This window comes from Agelaius phoeniceus, chromosome 13 (assembly GCF_051311805.1).
Source record: "Agelaius phoeniceus isolate bAgePho1 chromosome 13, bAgePho1.hap1, whole genome shotgun sequence".
NCBI classification, from domain to species: Eukaryota; Metazoa; Chordata; class Aves; order Passeriformes; family Icteridae; genus Agelaius; species Agelaius phoeniceus.
Window position 1 is genome coordinate 19,347,389 of NC_135277.1, and position 15,893 is coordinate 19,363,281.

Consider the following 15,893-nt stretch of genomic DNA (forward strand, 5'->3'; position numbering starts at 1 on the left):
GAGTGATGTCCTTTCCCACAGCTTTTGCTTTTTTCAACTGAAGCTGGACATTGATCTCCTCCTCCCTGTACCAGTGCCTTCAGTGATACCCTGACCCAGGAGACACCACTGGTTCCTTTTGCTTGACCCTGCATGCTGGCTGTGCAGCAATGACTCTCACTCAACCCTTTCCCAGGGAGTTCAGACACACCCTTGTCAACAGATATGTCCTTATACCATGACAAAAAATCATCTAAGAAAATCTTGCAGTCACAAATGACAAAGAATTACAAGAAGTACAGAAATTGTAAGCTACAGTAAACTGAAATATTCAGGTCAGACCTCCTGATTTCATTTATTCACATATTCATTCACAGACCCATTGGTAAATTTTGATTGTCATGGTATCTAAACATATTCATTAGGTGTAAGGATGATGCCCATCAGTCCTACACCACCATCACATTCCTGAGACCATCCCTCCTACTATCACAGGTCTTCTCTTCAACATGCACCACCACTTCTGTCAGACACTGACAATCTGTCTTTGCTGCTGCTGTTCTGTCTGCCAAGTGCCACTTTGTCATTTCCTGCTACACAGCACTTGGCACACATAAATTGAGCTAAGGTAAAAGGTACTCACTGTAAATTACTTTAAGCCTAATTAATGTTTCCAGCTGAACAAATTCAAGCCAGCAATTTTTGGAACTGTTTTTGCTTATATTTATGTCAACTACACACAAAGTTTAAATCTCACATTCCAGAAAAATCAGAACTTTGCTGATAGTACAGAACACAACTGAAACCAAACCACAGGACAGGCTGGACTTGAGGTTGCTGAGACAAAGGGTTACTCACCACATTACAGCTATCAACTCTCAAGAAAAGTAAAGAGAGATCATTATATGAAAAGAAACAATATGTAATAAGAAAAGGATTACACAACTGAAGACAATGCCATTGTTTAAGAGGTTCTCACACCGCTACGCCAAATACTTCAGCAAAAACTAAACTCTTCCACATATTAGAGCAACAAACCTACCACAGCTGGCAAATGTAAATTGTTATTCAACTCAAAAAAGTAATCAGTCCATGTAGTACCATTGATTCTCTATCACCTCAATTGTTATTTACTGTGATTTAGAAGCCTGAGAGTCTGCTGCTTGTTCCTGGGTTATATGTCACTTTTCCAGAAAAATAAGAAATCTCAACCTTATAGAAGTTGCCACAGACAAAGACACGAGGTTCATTTACAATTCATTTCAGACCATACATTCTTCCTGCTGCCTGAACACAGAAAGATGAGCTACCTACTGAGAATGAAAGGAAGGCAGTTTAAGTGCCAGCCTGGCCCATCTTGGCAGGAAATCAACTGGTAGCTGCCAAGTAAAGGGACTACAAGTAAGTCAGCACAGTAATACTGTAAAGATATTTTAAGACAAGACTTACTGTTGTATAGTCACCCTCACCTTGTGAAGTCAGTCAGTGCATTTTCTAGCTTTATGAAGATGCTTGAGTAAAAAGGTGCTGGAGCTTTGAGAATCGAGGGGGTGGATCTCGGGGGATGAAATTCCAGCTTGCAACTGGAAGTGGAAAATATCAAAATGTTATCACAATTGCTTCAAGTATGCAGGCTAATTCAAACTCAATTCCAAGATAAGCATGTGTGCACATAGCACACCCAGGGAAATGGTTCTCTGACTACTGTGAAATGGGTTTTCAGCAGCATTAGCAGGGACAGCAAGCTACAAAATTCCTTGTACACAGTTAAAAGTCTGGTGTTAAAACTAAGCACAGGGCTCCTTACCCCCTTCTCAGGCTCAAGCATACCAGCCTCACTCCAAAGTGGAACTGCCCTGCACCCAGAGACAACAGGCACAACACTGAACACTGATCAGACCCAGGCTGGCACCACATGCTGTGAATCAGCACTTACACATCTAAGGAGCTCAGGCTACCTTCAAGGCATTCTTTGTGCAAAAGGAATAGACTGTTTAACCACAATAATAAAAATCAAGTATAAAAGAGCTTAAGACACAGCATGATGTCCATAATCATAATCTCATCCACTGAGTTGCAAAACCCTAGATTATTTTGCTTAACATAGCCTCTGGAAGTTGTAAGATAAACTACTCTGAAAAGACCCTCTGCTTTATCATTTGCATCTCCTTTGCCCCAAAATTTTTGCAGTTCAATTTACTGTGTATTTTTTATAACCATATGTAGTCAAAAGCAGAACCCCAGAAGCAAAAACCTGCATTCTCCTTCAGGACTACCTGACACTGCAATTTCCACCTCCAATTGTCCCAACTGGAACACTGAAATCCAAAAGTAAACAAATGAAACATAACACTGCATTATTAAGACAGCCTCCCCCCATGTGCAACAACACCCAACATTTTGCTTGCTGTTCTCAATTTGCATCAGCATTCTATTGTCTGTAGAAACATGGATAAGCAGACTTGCCAAAAATTTTAAAGATTCAAAAGCAGGGAGGAGAAAAGAATTTCTGAAAGCTGGTCCAGTGGTCTGTAAAGACATTCACACTTGTTACCTAATTAGGGCCTGGTGCAAAGGCAGCATCTGGAGAACACTGCTTAGCAAGTAACTCTCCATATTAAAAAAAATAATATCAAGATATCTACGTATTTGGCAGCTTACCAAAATCTCCAAAAGTCAGACAGGACTGGCAGCTGAGAATCAACTCAAATGATGTTTTCAGTACCATAATGCTAAAATTATGGATTGTAGGGATACTTCAACAAATGGTATTGCTCATATTTCGTGAACATACAATATTGATAAGCCAAGAGTTATCTGACACTGCAATGGAATGGAGGTGAGATGTTTGAACTCCTGTCTAGATGTGGTGACTAATTAAGCACTACCATTTTTGCAAACCATCTAGACTGCATTTGCACAGGTTTAATAGATACATATCATATAAGTAAGCCCATAAAGTGACAATCCAAATATTAATGCATCAGAACATCCTTGCTCTCCATCTGCACATCCTTGATGTGCACTCAAATCTTTCTAGAAACAATACCAAATAAATGAAAGTTTTCACAGCAAAACTTCCAAGCCTCATGCAGTTCAAGGTATGCCACAGCCAGACAGTTCTTTCACTTCTTCCACTCCAAAATAAGACTGGGGTTCTACTGTAGTGGTGCTTTGTACTGATAGTTATAACTGTAGATGCATTTCCTAATATAAGTAGAATTCAGTCATTGCATTAGCTGGCAAATGATAAAAGAAGTCTCAGTAAAACTGTAAAACAAACCAAGCTCAGAGTAAAATAACTTAATCCTCTGCAGTTCAAATGCAAGTTCATCTTCCTCGATATTGTCTACTTGTAACCAATCTATCCATCACTCACACCACAAAACCTCTCACCCTCTCAGGCACTACTACAGTGCAATGGCAATGTTTCAAAACAACTTAAATTAGGCTGTACCACATTCCATTACATGATATCATGCAACAGATGTTACTCCAAAAACACACAGGACAATTATTCAGGATAAACTCCTGTAATCTGAATGGTAAAATGAATGGGTATCCCATGAAATGGCTGTAGACTTTAACTTTATACTGAGATTCACAACTTGAATATTATTCAGGTTTGTCATAGTTAACCCACTCAGATTGGCAACCAGAAAAAGAAGTATTCTTATCTTACATAAGCTCAATAATTTTGTCACTAATAGATAAGCTAGAATTCCACTTAACCCTTTAGTTCTGCAGTGATCTGTGAGTTAAATGAGGCATTAGGAAACTCAAATGAAATGCACTTCCAAGAATCAAGAGACACTCCCCCTCCCTCCTCAGCTGTGTGATAACCTTGACTCTCCCTTGAAAATGTCACATTATGAAAATTAAAGCAGGAATGGTAGTAACTTCATTCTCAGTTAACTTGTCCAACAGCTGTTCTGTTGGAAGCATGGCTGACCATTAAACCATAGAGATATGAAAGCTTTTCATATACTACAATTTGTAATGTATTTTTAATTAACACTGGCAGCTTGCATTCCTACTAAAAACACACTGCCATAAACATACAAATCAGTCATGTTTCACACAAGCAAGAGCAAGCTCAGAAATATGATGCTTCTTTGTTTTTAAATCATAGGGACATTGTTCCACAGCCATTGGGCTCTTCTGAGAATTCAGAACTCCTCAGTGCCTCTAAGTAACATACTTCCAAACCCAGAACTGCCTTGAAATTTAATATGGCTCCAACTTTGCTCCAAAATACAGGTCTACAAAATAAACTTCAAAAATATTTGGAGGGAAATAGACAATTGTTTAATCTGACAAGAGGGGTTTTTTTAAATCAATGAACATTCCCACAATCTTCCTAACTAGATGTCATAGCAGCATTTTAGCACACAAAAAGTGAAGCCTAAATGAAAAAAAAAGGCTAAAATGAAATGGCTGGTCAGCAGAACAAAAGCACTATAGAAGGTGAGCATAAAGGCAGCAGAGGCCCCAGCTCTCAGTAAGGTGTTCCCATGCAGGGACACTGTGCCAGGCTCTCCAGACACCCGAGGGCAAGGCTGGCCCAGAGACAGATACCTGCTAGGAGGGCATGGAGGAACAGAGGGATTGGGGCACACAGGAGAACCCCAGTACCTGCTAGGAGGGCATGGAGGAACAGAGGGATTGGGGCACACAGGAGAACCCCAGTACCTGCTAGGAGGGCATGGAGAAACAGAGGGACTGGGGCACACAGGAGAACCCCAGTACCTGCTAGGAGGGCACGGGAGAAACAGAGGGATTGGGGCACACAGAACCCCAGTACCTGCTAGGAGGGCACGGGAGAAACAGAGGGATTGGGGCACACAGAACCCCAGTACCTGCTAGGAGGGCATGGAGAAACAGAGGGATTGGGGCACACAGGAGAACCCCAGAACCTGCTAGGAGGGCATGGAGAAACAGAGGGATTGGGGCACACAGGAGAACCCCAGAACCTGCTAGGAGGGCATGGAGAAACAGAGGGATTGGGGCACACAGGAGAACCCCAGTACCTGCTAGGAGGGCATGGGAGAAACAGAGGGACTGGGGCACACAGGAGAACCCCAGCCGGGACGCGGACAGCCCCGCTGCAAGCACACAACGCGCTCAGGGAGGTTTTGCGCCTTGCTAGCCCTGGCACGAAGGCTCACCGGGGCAGGTAACCCGGAGCGCTGGACCCCTGCACGGCCCAAGCCGGCCCAGAGAACAGCGAGGCTGCGGAGCAGCGCCCAACCATCCCCGCCTGCGCTGCGCAGGGGCGGCCGCGTCCTTCCCTCCGCTCCGGGATGGCCCCACGGGACCGCCCCGCGCCCCGCTCCCAACGCCAGCCGCTCCCGTGGGAAGATGCGGACACAGACACAGATGGATACAGATCCACGCATATGCAGACGCGGCAGGATCGTCCTTGGGAGGTCGTCACTTCACCACGTATTGCGAAAAGGTTTTTTCTACATCACGGTCGCCAATAGCGCCCAACAGCGAACAGCTCCGTTCCCCGGGCAAACACAGCTCCGACCCGGCCACGCTACGCTCCCCCAGGCATGATGAGGAGGGCCAGCCGACCCAGCACCTGCCTCCTACTCCAGCCCTCCACGGCACAGGGGAATCCCGATAGACCGCTATTTCCCTCTCATGCTGGCCCGGCTCCTGACGAACGATAGGTGAGCCGAGGCCGCTCTCCCCTTGCCAGAGCTCAGCCCGCACGGCACCGGGCCGGGCTGCTGCTGTCCCCCCTGGAACCAGCAACTTGTTGTGCAGGCAGCGCTGCCCGCGGGCGAGCCTGCCCGGGCGCAGCAGGGAGCGGCGAGCGGCGGCTGCTGCCGCTCGGAGCAGCCCGCACCGAGAGCCCCGGGCAGCCGAGCGGCTCCGCGCTGCCGCCGCTCAGCCCCGCGCCGAGTCTTCCCCCTCTCGGCGGCTCCGCACAGACCACACGCGCTATGCAATGTGCAGCGGCGGGGCAGGACGAGGGTCCTCGCAGGCTCCTACCGGGAACGTTGTTACTGTGGCATTGCGGAGCACCTGAGCCCCGCCGCTCTCTCGCTTCCTTCCTTCTCCCCGCTCGCCTCTTGCCCGCTCCCGCCGGCTCCGCCGCCGCCGCCGCCCGCAGCCGCCGCCGCTGCGGACTCGAGGCGCAGACCCCCGGCGGGGAGGGCAGGAAGCGCGTCATCACTCCGGGCCGCTCCACCGCCCTCCGCCCGGCCCGGCCCGCTCGGGGGACCCGCGGCTCCCGCCCCGCGCCCGGAGAGCAGCGGGAGCAGAGCCCGCCTCACCTGAGGGCTCGTAGCTCCCCCTTACCTGGGCCTGAGGGAGAGGCACCTCCGCTGGCCGCAGCCCTCGCCCAGGCGGTGAGGTAGCGTCGTTCTCGCTTTGCCCGCCCGGCACCGCGGCGGCCAGGGCACGGCAGCTCCTCGGGGGAAGGAGGAGGAGGAGGAGGAAAGCCGGAGCAGCCCCTCGGGGAGGGGAGAGACCCCGCGGAGCCGGACAGGGCAGGGCAGGATAGGACAGGACCCACCACCAGCGGGGCACGAGGCGCCCCTGAGGCAGCGCGCGGAGCCCCCGGGGCCGCGGCGGGGACGGAGCGGAGCGGGGCAGAGGCGAGGGCGCGGCCGCAGGTGCGGGGAGCAGCCCCGACCCCCGCCCAGCGCCCCGTGCCGAGCGCTTACGGGTCACGGAACCCATTCGGTTGGAAAAGACCACTGAGGTAATCGAGTTCCAGCTTAAGGAACTGGAGTTGTGGCACTAAGTGGTGCCAGACGCTTCTTGAACGTCTCTAGAGATGGTGACTCCACCACCTCCCTGGGCAGCCCGTTCCCATCTTTAACCACTTTCTACGTGAAGAAATTCCTCCTAATGTCTAACCAAAACCTCCCCTAGCATAGCTCAAGACTATATCCTCTTCTCCTCTTACTGGTCGTCTGGGAAAATAACCCGACCCCCCTGGCTGCAGCCTCCTTTGAGGGAATTGCGAGGTGATAAAGTCACACCTGAGCCTCCTCCAGGCTGAAGACACTCAGCTGTTCTGTGCTCCAGAGCTCTCCCCAGCAGTGTTACCCTTCCCTGGACTCCCCACTCCAAGCACCTCAATATCCTCTCTGAACGAGGGGCCCAGAACAGGACACGTTCGAGGTGTGTCCCCAGCAGTGTTACCCTTCCCGGGACTCCCCACTCCAAGCACCTCAATATCCTCTCTGAACGAGGGGCCCAGAACAGGACACGTTCGAGGTGTGTCCCCAGCAGTGTTACCCTTCCCGGGACTCCCCACTCCAAGCACCTCAATATCCTCTCTGAATGAGGGGCCCAGAACAGGACACGTTCGAGGTGTGTCCCCAGCAGTGCACAGCACAGGGCATGAATCACAGCCCTGTCCTGCTGGCCACACCGTTCCTGACACAGGCTGGTGTTCAGAACCAGCAACAAACAAACTGCGGTAGCAGCAAAGGAGACTCAGGGCTTCCCTCACACAGCTTGTATGATTTGAACAGTTCTAACACTTTTAGAGTTGTGTAAATGCTTTTCACACCAATATATTGATACAAATATGAGAAAATAAATACCTACTCCAGCTTAGGTCCCTTACATGAATTAGTGCCATATATACTGGGGCCTCTGTAAAACTGCAACAGTTGAAAATCATGCAGTTAAAATAATTTCACCTGATTTAGCTGAAGTACAGCCATTAGTAAATATTCTTCCTTGTAACCAGCTTAAAAGAGCTACATCAGTATACAGCTGGTTTTGCCTTTCAGAGTAATCTCGTTCCAATAAATTAACCTTAGGACACTAAACTCACAATGCATGGTGACACAGTCCAACACAGCTACACAGCTTGGATCAATGCACTTGGTGGGCATGTTCAAGGCAGTCCATAGATATAAAACCCAACCAGATTATTTTATACACCCAGCCTACAGAATTAAAAGCATCACAATTTCAACAGGTTGTCCTTTCCTGCCACCCCTAACAGTTACCCTGAGCTGTGCCAGCTTTATCAGACAAGAGGTGTCTGCTCTGTTAGCTAAAATAGAAGCTGCACAGGATTTACCTCATAGCTTGCCAATACTTGACAATATTATGAGTTTTACAAATAAGTTATTGTTAACATCTGTTATTAAAGAGATACTATCCAACCTGTTATTAAAAGAAGTGATAACTAAAGTTTTTTTTTGTGGTTTAAAGGTACTTTTGCACATGTAAGTTACCTGTGAACAGCCATAATATTTACATAAAGAGCAGTTTGGGATGTTTTGGTTTGTTGGCTTTTTTGTTTGGTTTGGGTGCTTTCCTGGCCTTTTACTACCATGATGATAAGCTTCCAACAATGTGGTTTTCCCTGGGTGGCATACATCTTCCCTCTAAAAAAATAAATAATGATGCATTTCATTCTTCTCTTCATGCAGTATTATCCTATTTCCTGGCTGCAATACTGCATCAAGAGAAACTTCTTGTGCACTCTGAGTATTCCTGATTGCATGATCTTTTTCTGCCTTCACTTTAAAACCTTTCCTTAACCTGTGTGTTCTCCTACATAGCAACATGCAAGGCCACAATTCCAGTCTCTGTTGCCCTTGTCATTTCTGTGTTCTGTTTCTCCTCTGCTCACTGGAAGGCTGTTTAAATCTCTGTGCTGCATTGACCTCCAAATAACTCCTTTGAAATGTCTGCAAAGAGATTTCAGCAAAATGTCAGTAAGATCCCAAAGAACAAAATTTCACTGCAATGTGGAGTGCAATGTCAAGACCAGGCTCCACTGTGTCATTTCTGTGTCTTGTTCCTCCCAATACATCTGTGGACACATTTACTGTCACTTTGTGCTCAGCTGGTCACTTGCTTTGGGGCAACCCAGCTTTTGTTTTCCCCCTATGTGTGCATCATATCAAATACAAGGTGGTCTGAGCACATACCTGCATTCTACACTAGGAATCCTTGATAAAACTAATGCAATAGTAAATGAGGTATTCTGTCAATCTGTCATGTGAGGATTCAGCTTTTGTGATTTCAGTAACAATTCTAGGCTTATTTGTATTCTGAGAATACTTTGAAATTAAGGCATTCTATTGGACCCCTGACTTCACTTCTAAAGTTGTTTTTTTCCTGCCATCCCAGCTATTCTAACACTTTATCTTTCCATCTTCTTATTACCAAACCTCAGAACTTTAGGGTAAGAGTGTTTTATCAGAGAAAGAATTACAGCAATCTAATGTCCTTCTTCAAAGTGGGTGTGGTGTGTGAACATCAGGGGTGTCTCCAGTGGTATTCCTTTCCCACAGGTCAGGAGACAGACATTAAAGGATCTCCCAAAAGAGTCATGAAGCACCCTCCCAAACTATCCCTAAATGCTGTCATACTTGTTCAGAGCCCTCTGTTAACCCTGCTACTGCAGCTGCTTTAGCATTCTGGCCCTCAGAATATCCTGTGGAAGAGAGCAGCACTGGCATATTTACTGATGCTTGGGTGAACCAGTCTGGGTGCAATGAAGTACATTATAAACAATTTTCTCATCTGTCTTGTCAAATGCATTTTAAATCACTGTCTCAGAACAAGTCCATTAAAATGTAGCCTAAGTCATACCCAAGCCTGTAAACTAGATTCTCTGTGTGTGACAAGACAATTTTAATAATTACACTGGATAGCTTAGAAAGATCTATTGAAGACATTGATAAAAGTGCCCTTTATAAGAAGTCACATTTATCCTTGGCAGGTAATACTGAGCAAAGCTCAGCACTGCCAGTATCACTGTGGCATTGCAGGTGGGGATGGTTCTGAGAGCTCTCAGAGCCCTCCATGGCCCTGACCAACCTCACCTGGGGCCTCCACCCACAGCCCAGCCCACGTGGCCCAGGTCTCAATGTAAGAGCAGTCCTGAGCCTGGGCCTTTCTGGCTCTGCTTTATTTATGCAAGTTTCTCTGGAAATTTGGGTTCTTTGTTGAACTTGTTGTCTGTGCTAATAGCTGTCTTGTAACTCTTGTTTTTATACTGCAGGGTGGCTTCTGGGGGTTTTTTATTTTGCTGGGAGTGGTTTTGGTTGGGTTTTTCTTTTTTCCTTTGTTAAAATCCTTGGACCAGAGAATATTGCAGTTTCTTGATGTAGCTGGTTCTGGTAGTCTACCAGCCTTACTGGGAAGTTTCTGTGGGGACCCAGTCCAGGTTTGTGGTGCTAATTCAGATGGGTTCTTTTTATTCTGCCCCTCTAGTTACAATGAACAAGTGGATTGTAGTCTAGCCTTTATATTATTGCAGTTGTAACTTCATAGTTTGAAATATTTCCTTAGCTCTGCTTGACACCCATTTAGGTGTTTATAGAAGGACTACTAATTTCTTTGGGGTTTTTGGACTCTTCTTTGGATCATTATAACTTTATGCTTTTCCAAGTCCATTGCAGCCCTCTCAAGTGTCTTTTTAGCTTTAATTTGTGAATCCAATTAGCTCTCTAGCTGATCTCTGCTATTCTGATACTGAGCTGATTAATTTCTAATTGGTATTTGTATTTAAGCTTTTAATTTTCTCTTTGAGTCCTTTACTAGTTGAGTTTATTGACAGTGGAGCATGTCTTCAGATTATTCCCATGGTTCTGGATTCTTTAGCCTCTTCCTTAGTACTCACAGGTATTTTTAACTCAGTGCTTACTTCTGCTGCTTTGGTGTTTTCTTGATACCTTGGTGCCTGGTATTGAGCACTTCATGGGTTTTATGAGAATTCAATTGTCTCTGCTCCCTCGTGGTTTATTGCTGCTCTCTGACTCCATCAGAGTCTCAAGAATCTCCACCTTACCCTCCTCAGGCAACATCCCAAAACCTCCCTGAGCTGGGGGGCAGCAAAACCCCCTGTGCTGCAGGTGGGCAGGCCATAGGGGAAGGAGGAGGGTTCTGATGTTCTTCCCCATTGCTTATCCCCACTGGAAGCTGCCAGGTATCCACCAGCAGCTGTGAAATGGCACCTGCCACATCTTGTGTCCAACGTTCAGTGAAGGTCTTGTGTGTGTGAGAGGGAAGTGAATTTGTGGGTGCCAATTCTGCTGATTGCCTGCTGTAAATACTGTCTTCCTTTTTGGCAACATCCATTTTATTCCATAGTATTGCACTGTACAAAACCCACAGCATTACTGTGCTACCACAACCATATTCTTCATTTACATGGGACTCTTTATTCTTGTGTCTGTAAACTTTTCACTGCTCCTGCTAAAGATCCAGTTCTGTAAGGAAGTAGGTCATTGGTAAGAGGCATTCAGTATTGCTGAATCTTACTCTTCAGATTTGCACAGTAACTTTTAGAAATTATTTTATTAGAAAAAAAGCTTTTGGGATGTCAGTCCTCAAAAAATATATTAAATAACTGGAGGGGTCATGTCCCTCTCATCCAATGGTAGAGGTTTACAGTATTCTAGGGAATGCACAGCAGTGTAGCAGTCTTATCATGATCTAACAACTTTTCCTAGCTCTACTAATTCTAGTTATTATGAAAGGACAATGTATTGTCTGTGAAGGCAGGATCAGCTGATCTCAGAAAATTCATTTTTTAGCTTTGTGGTTACAATAATACAATATGGAAAAGAAATTGTATTTCCCTTTTTATGGGGGTTATATTTGCAAAAAATTTATCAGTTATTTCTAGATGAGAAAATAAATGTACAGGGTTGACATTATTGGTAAGGAACACTAAAGACCAAGACTGCAGAAAACAAAGAGGGTATTTTGGTGCCTAAACTTCAAGGGAGCAGCTACAAGAGAATGAAGGGTAGGATTTTAATTTGGATCTAGCTACCACAGAAAATGTCAGTTCTAGCAAAGTTAATGGGAGCCAGGTTTGGTGGTGTGGGGGGTCAGGACACCAAGAACCAGAGTGGCATCCTCACAGCTGTGTCTGACACAGCACCTGCCCTGGCAGGGTCATAAAGTGATCCTGTAGTCAATGTGTCTGGCTGCCCTTGAGCAGCCAGATTTTCTGCTTATTTTATCATCAGAAAAGTTCTCACTCCCTACCAGTGTTTTCTGTCCCTCAGAAGGCAGCCCAAGTTGCCTTTTAGTTATACAGCTCTGTGGCTTCTGAAAAATGCATTAACACTTCTGTTTGCAGCTGAGCTACATTCTGCTCTGATGAACACTTCCAGGTTTTCAAGAGTGCTGCAAGAAGGATCAGAAAATGAACATGAGGATTGTTGTTCACAAACCCACATCCATCTAGGTGGTAATTCTCAATATGAGCAGTAAGTAATACAGAGTCTTTAATACAGGGATTCCTGAGTAGCAGTACACTTGCTTTGCCAGGTTTGTTTTCAAAAACAAATTAGGATTGATTTCTAAAAGTCTGACCCTCTCTTGTTTTCCTGTCCATATCAAGAACATTAAGTTTGCTATACAAATTACATGGAGATACTTTATTGCAGTTTTAAAAACAGAATTCAGCCTTCTAAATTGCTTGGCTATTACATGGCCTGATCCAAATTGGATGTGACTTGTATGGAATTATGCTGAACTTTTTGCTTTGTCTGAAATTCATATCATGCAGCAATAATGGGTATTTTTTCAATTGCCTGTATTTTCAGGATGCTGATAAGGCCTTGGAACAATGCCAGGTATTTTAGGAAATGCATTGCTGTTTCCCTGGATCACCAGGTGTTACAATACTTTAACTCTGCTTCCAGAATGAAGAGTAATTTTTATTGTGTTTCTTTAACTGGGGTGATTCAGTGTTAGACAAAAACCTTTACCTTTAAAATGAGAGATGTTGTTAGCACCTTACCTAATACTACATTTTAGCTAAATTATTTGTTTGAAGACATGAAACTGTTTCCTTTTCCTTGTATAATCTCTTTCAATGCATGGTAAGAACTGTGCCTCATTTTTATCAAGTTGTTCTATTGTTCAGAATTACTGGTTATTTATGATTTTTAGCAAAAAGGTCTTGAAAAACAATGAAACACAGACTTGGAAGTATTTAAATGAATCCAACATGTGCATTGAATCTGTGTGGCACCAGAGGATAGAACTGTAGCTGACACAGGATTATTTCCTGCTGGAGTTTTGCCAAAGGAAAACTGGTGTCATTCTCACTATTCTTTATTGCAAGTCTCCTCTAATGTGTGTGTTTAATAAAACAAACATCTGGGCCCATAGGCTAAGCTCCATGTGTGCCAGCAGTGTAACTCTTCCAAATCACTTTTTATTTGCCAACTCTTCACTCAAGCAAAGCCATCCTGAAGTATCTGCTTTGGGGCCATGTGCTACTGTAGTGCTGATTTAGCCCTGCTGGGGTGAGGGTCCATGGGGAGGCAGAGTGCCCAGGCAGGTGCAAAGGAGAGCTGCTTTATTGCAAAAACCAGACCTTTTTAAGCAGTGAGCCATTATCAGTTACATGGCTTTAAAGCATAACAAACATCATTCAGCCACCCACCACAGTGTGAACACACGTGGTTATAGAACTTGATTTTCTACTCCTAATTCAGCTGAGTCTCTTTGCCACAGTCCTCTTCTACTTAGCCCAAGTAACAGGCCTGAGCCATGATTTTACAAGGCCTTCCTTTTGTCAAGTTTTCCTTGTCAGTAACACGTGGGGTTTGAGGAGCTGAACTATCAGATAAGCTTTGTTCCTTCCCCTGCTTCCCATTCAGTTGCTGCTCTCTTTATGGCCACTCTGGGATTTCCATGGCATGGCCCCAGGCCTGTGCAGGCAGCCAGCACTGCTGTGTCTATTGATCTCCTCTGGAGAGCCAAGGGATGAAATCACAGGAAAATGGAGCTGTGCTTTGGGATGGTTACTTCTAAGATAAGGCATGTGGTAGGCCAGAGCACAGGAAGGCATCTGTCATCTGTGCTGTCAGGAAGCTGCTCACATGGATTTCTGTCTGCTTCTTCCTGGCTGTTTCTGGTGCTTTCCCTTGTCCTTGTGCCTCGATGTTTAACAGCTGGAGAGGGTGCTGCACTCAGGTGTGAGGTGAGCAGGGGGCTCCTGTGTACTGCACAGGCTTGTGGTGGTTCTGGCCTTTTCCACAGCAAGGGGAAAGCCCTGCCAAGGGCTTCTGCTATAGCACTCACTGGCCTTAGTTTAAACTAACTTTTCACACACCTGAGATTCTGCCTGGGTGTCTTTCTAGATATTTGTATTCCTGTTGGATGTCTTGTTGGGTTTGTTTTTTTTTACTGAACCAAATCCTTAAACAGTAGTAGCAAAAATTTTTTTTTCCCTACTGAAATCAGTATATGTACATAAGCATAAGTTTCATGTGGTAGCAGTAAATGTACATAAGCAGTATATGTACATAAAAGCATAAGTTTCATGTGGTAGAAATATGCCAGTGCTTTTGTTCAATGGTATTTTACTGGATTGCTGACAAATAGTAAAATCTGAAGGGAAAAAATAAGAGGAGGGGGCAAAAGATAAGGAAACTTCTTCCTTGTAGCTGGTGGCAATGCTTTAATAGCCTTGAGCTCTGAAAAGGATTGCAGTATGTGGGAACAATTTTGCTCCATAAACAAAGAGATTGCATAGAACTAGACAGTTACTTGGAGGATAAAAGGAGTTACCATAAAGAAGGCAGTAGATTTTTGAGAATCTGGCTTCTACAATAAAGTCTTAGGTCAGTTTATCCAATGCTATCTAAACGGGTGAAAAATGCAACATTATAAAATCCTGATGAAGTAGATCAGCTTTTACAAGGTCTGTGTGGGAAGAGAAGAGCCACTTCTGCCATTAAGTGGGAGACTATAATTATACATAATTGATAATTCTGCATAATGTGTCTTAAAGGGTAAATGTGCAAGTGGAGTCCTTGTCTGGCAGTGCTGAGCAAGCATCCTCTACCTGTGTGCATGTTCTCTGTGCACATCAGGATGGTCTGTGTTTAACTGAAGTGATGTCTAGACCTTGCAGCATTCTTGTTTGCAGAGGCATTTTCTAGACATTTGTGCTAGTGCTGTTATTTCTGCTTCCTGCTCTAATCTGGGCACATCATTTTGTTCATGCATATGAAACCAGGTTTATAAGAATAACAGTCTCAACCAAGTAATTAATAATTTCTGATTATGATTGTCAAGTTCATATATAATTGTCTTTTTAGCCATGGAAATAGCAAATTAATTTTCCTTCAGTAAAATGAAAAATTTGTACTCTTTGTATGAGAGCATGGACAGCACATAATTAATATAATATTCCATGTAATTTGTATTTCTATAAAAATAGATCAGTGCATCTTTTTGTGTCCTATGAATCCTTATCTTAGACTGTTTTGAGAGTAAGATTTATCAAGACTTCCTTGATAAATCTCTTGATTGTTAAGGTCTTTTGTTGATGTATTAAGTGCATAATGATTGAACAGCCTTTTAAAATTATAACAGCAGTTACTAATGGGAGCTGTACTACTTCAGGCATGCCTGAGCTCTGGGGTAACATAAATGCAGCTGCCATGACTCTAGATTTTATGCTGCATTGTGTGACACCTTTGGACTTGCTGGTTTTGGGGACACTTTAGCTCTCAGGCCTGTTTATGTTCAGTTTTCCCATCTCCTGCTGGGTGCTGGGAAGTGAAGGATGGCTGGCCCTGCTCCCTCTCCCACACTCTGCTCAGACACAGGTCTAGGAAGCCCCAGTGCCAGCCCTGTGCTGCCATCAACCCCTTTTTGGGACATTATTTCCTGGGAGGGGCCATGTCCATGCTTTGCTGCTGTTTGTGATGCAGATGAGGTGGGTGCCCTGGAGCAGCTCTTGTACCCAGCTATACCACTAGAACAGACATTCCCCAGCCTTTTCTTTTTCTTTTTAGAGATCTCATAACAGAAGAGTCTTTAAATCTACTAATTGTAATCAGGGCTTGTGTATTTGGCAGTTTTCCCTTACTCCCTGACCAGCTTTACTGTTTCTGCCAAGCCACCCCTTCCTTCCCACAGCTGAGTGCTTTGCAAGGCTG

General features: G+C 44.9%; 1 protein-coding gene across 3 annotated transcripts in view; it reads right to left on the reverse strand.

Moving 5' to 3' along the window:
• Positions 1 to 6,308, reverse strand: part of TLN2 (talin 2) — a 146,381-nt gene extending 140,073 nt beyond the window's left edge. Inside the window, exons 1-2 of one of the 3 annotated variants that reach the window (XM_077185701.1) lie at positions 6,292 to 6,308; positions 1,449 to 1,562 (exon numbers count right to left, since the gene is read on the reverse strand). The gene's annotated coding sequence lies outside the window, so the exon portion shown is untranslated. Of the gene's footprint in view, positions 1 to 1,448; positions 1,563 to 5,982; positions 6,126 to 6,291 lie in introns of those variants that run through there. The other 2 variants (XM_077185700.1, XM_054642214.2) reach the window with 2 other exon arrangements.
• Positions 6,309 to 15,893: the final 9,585 nt, after the last annotated feature.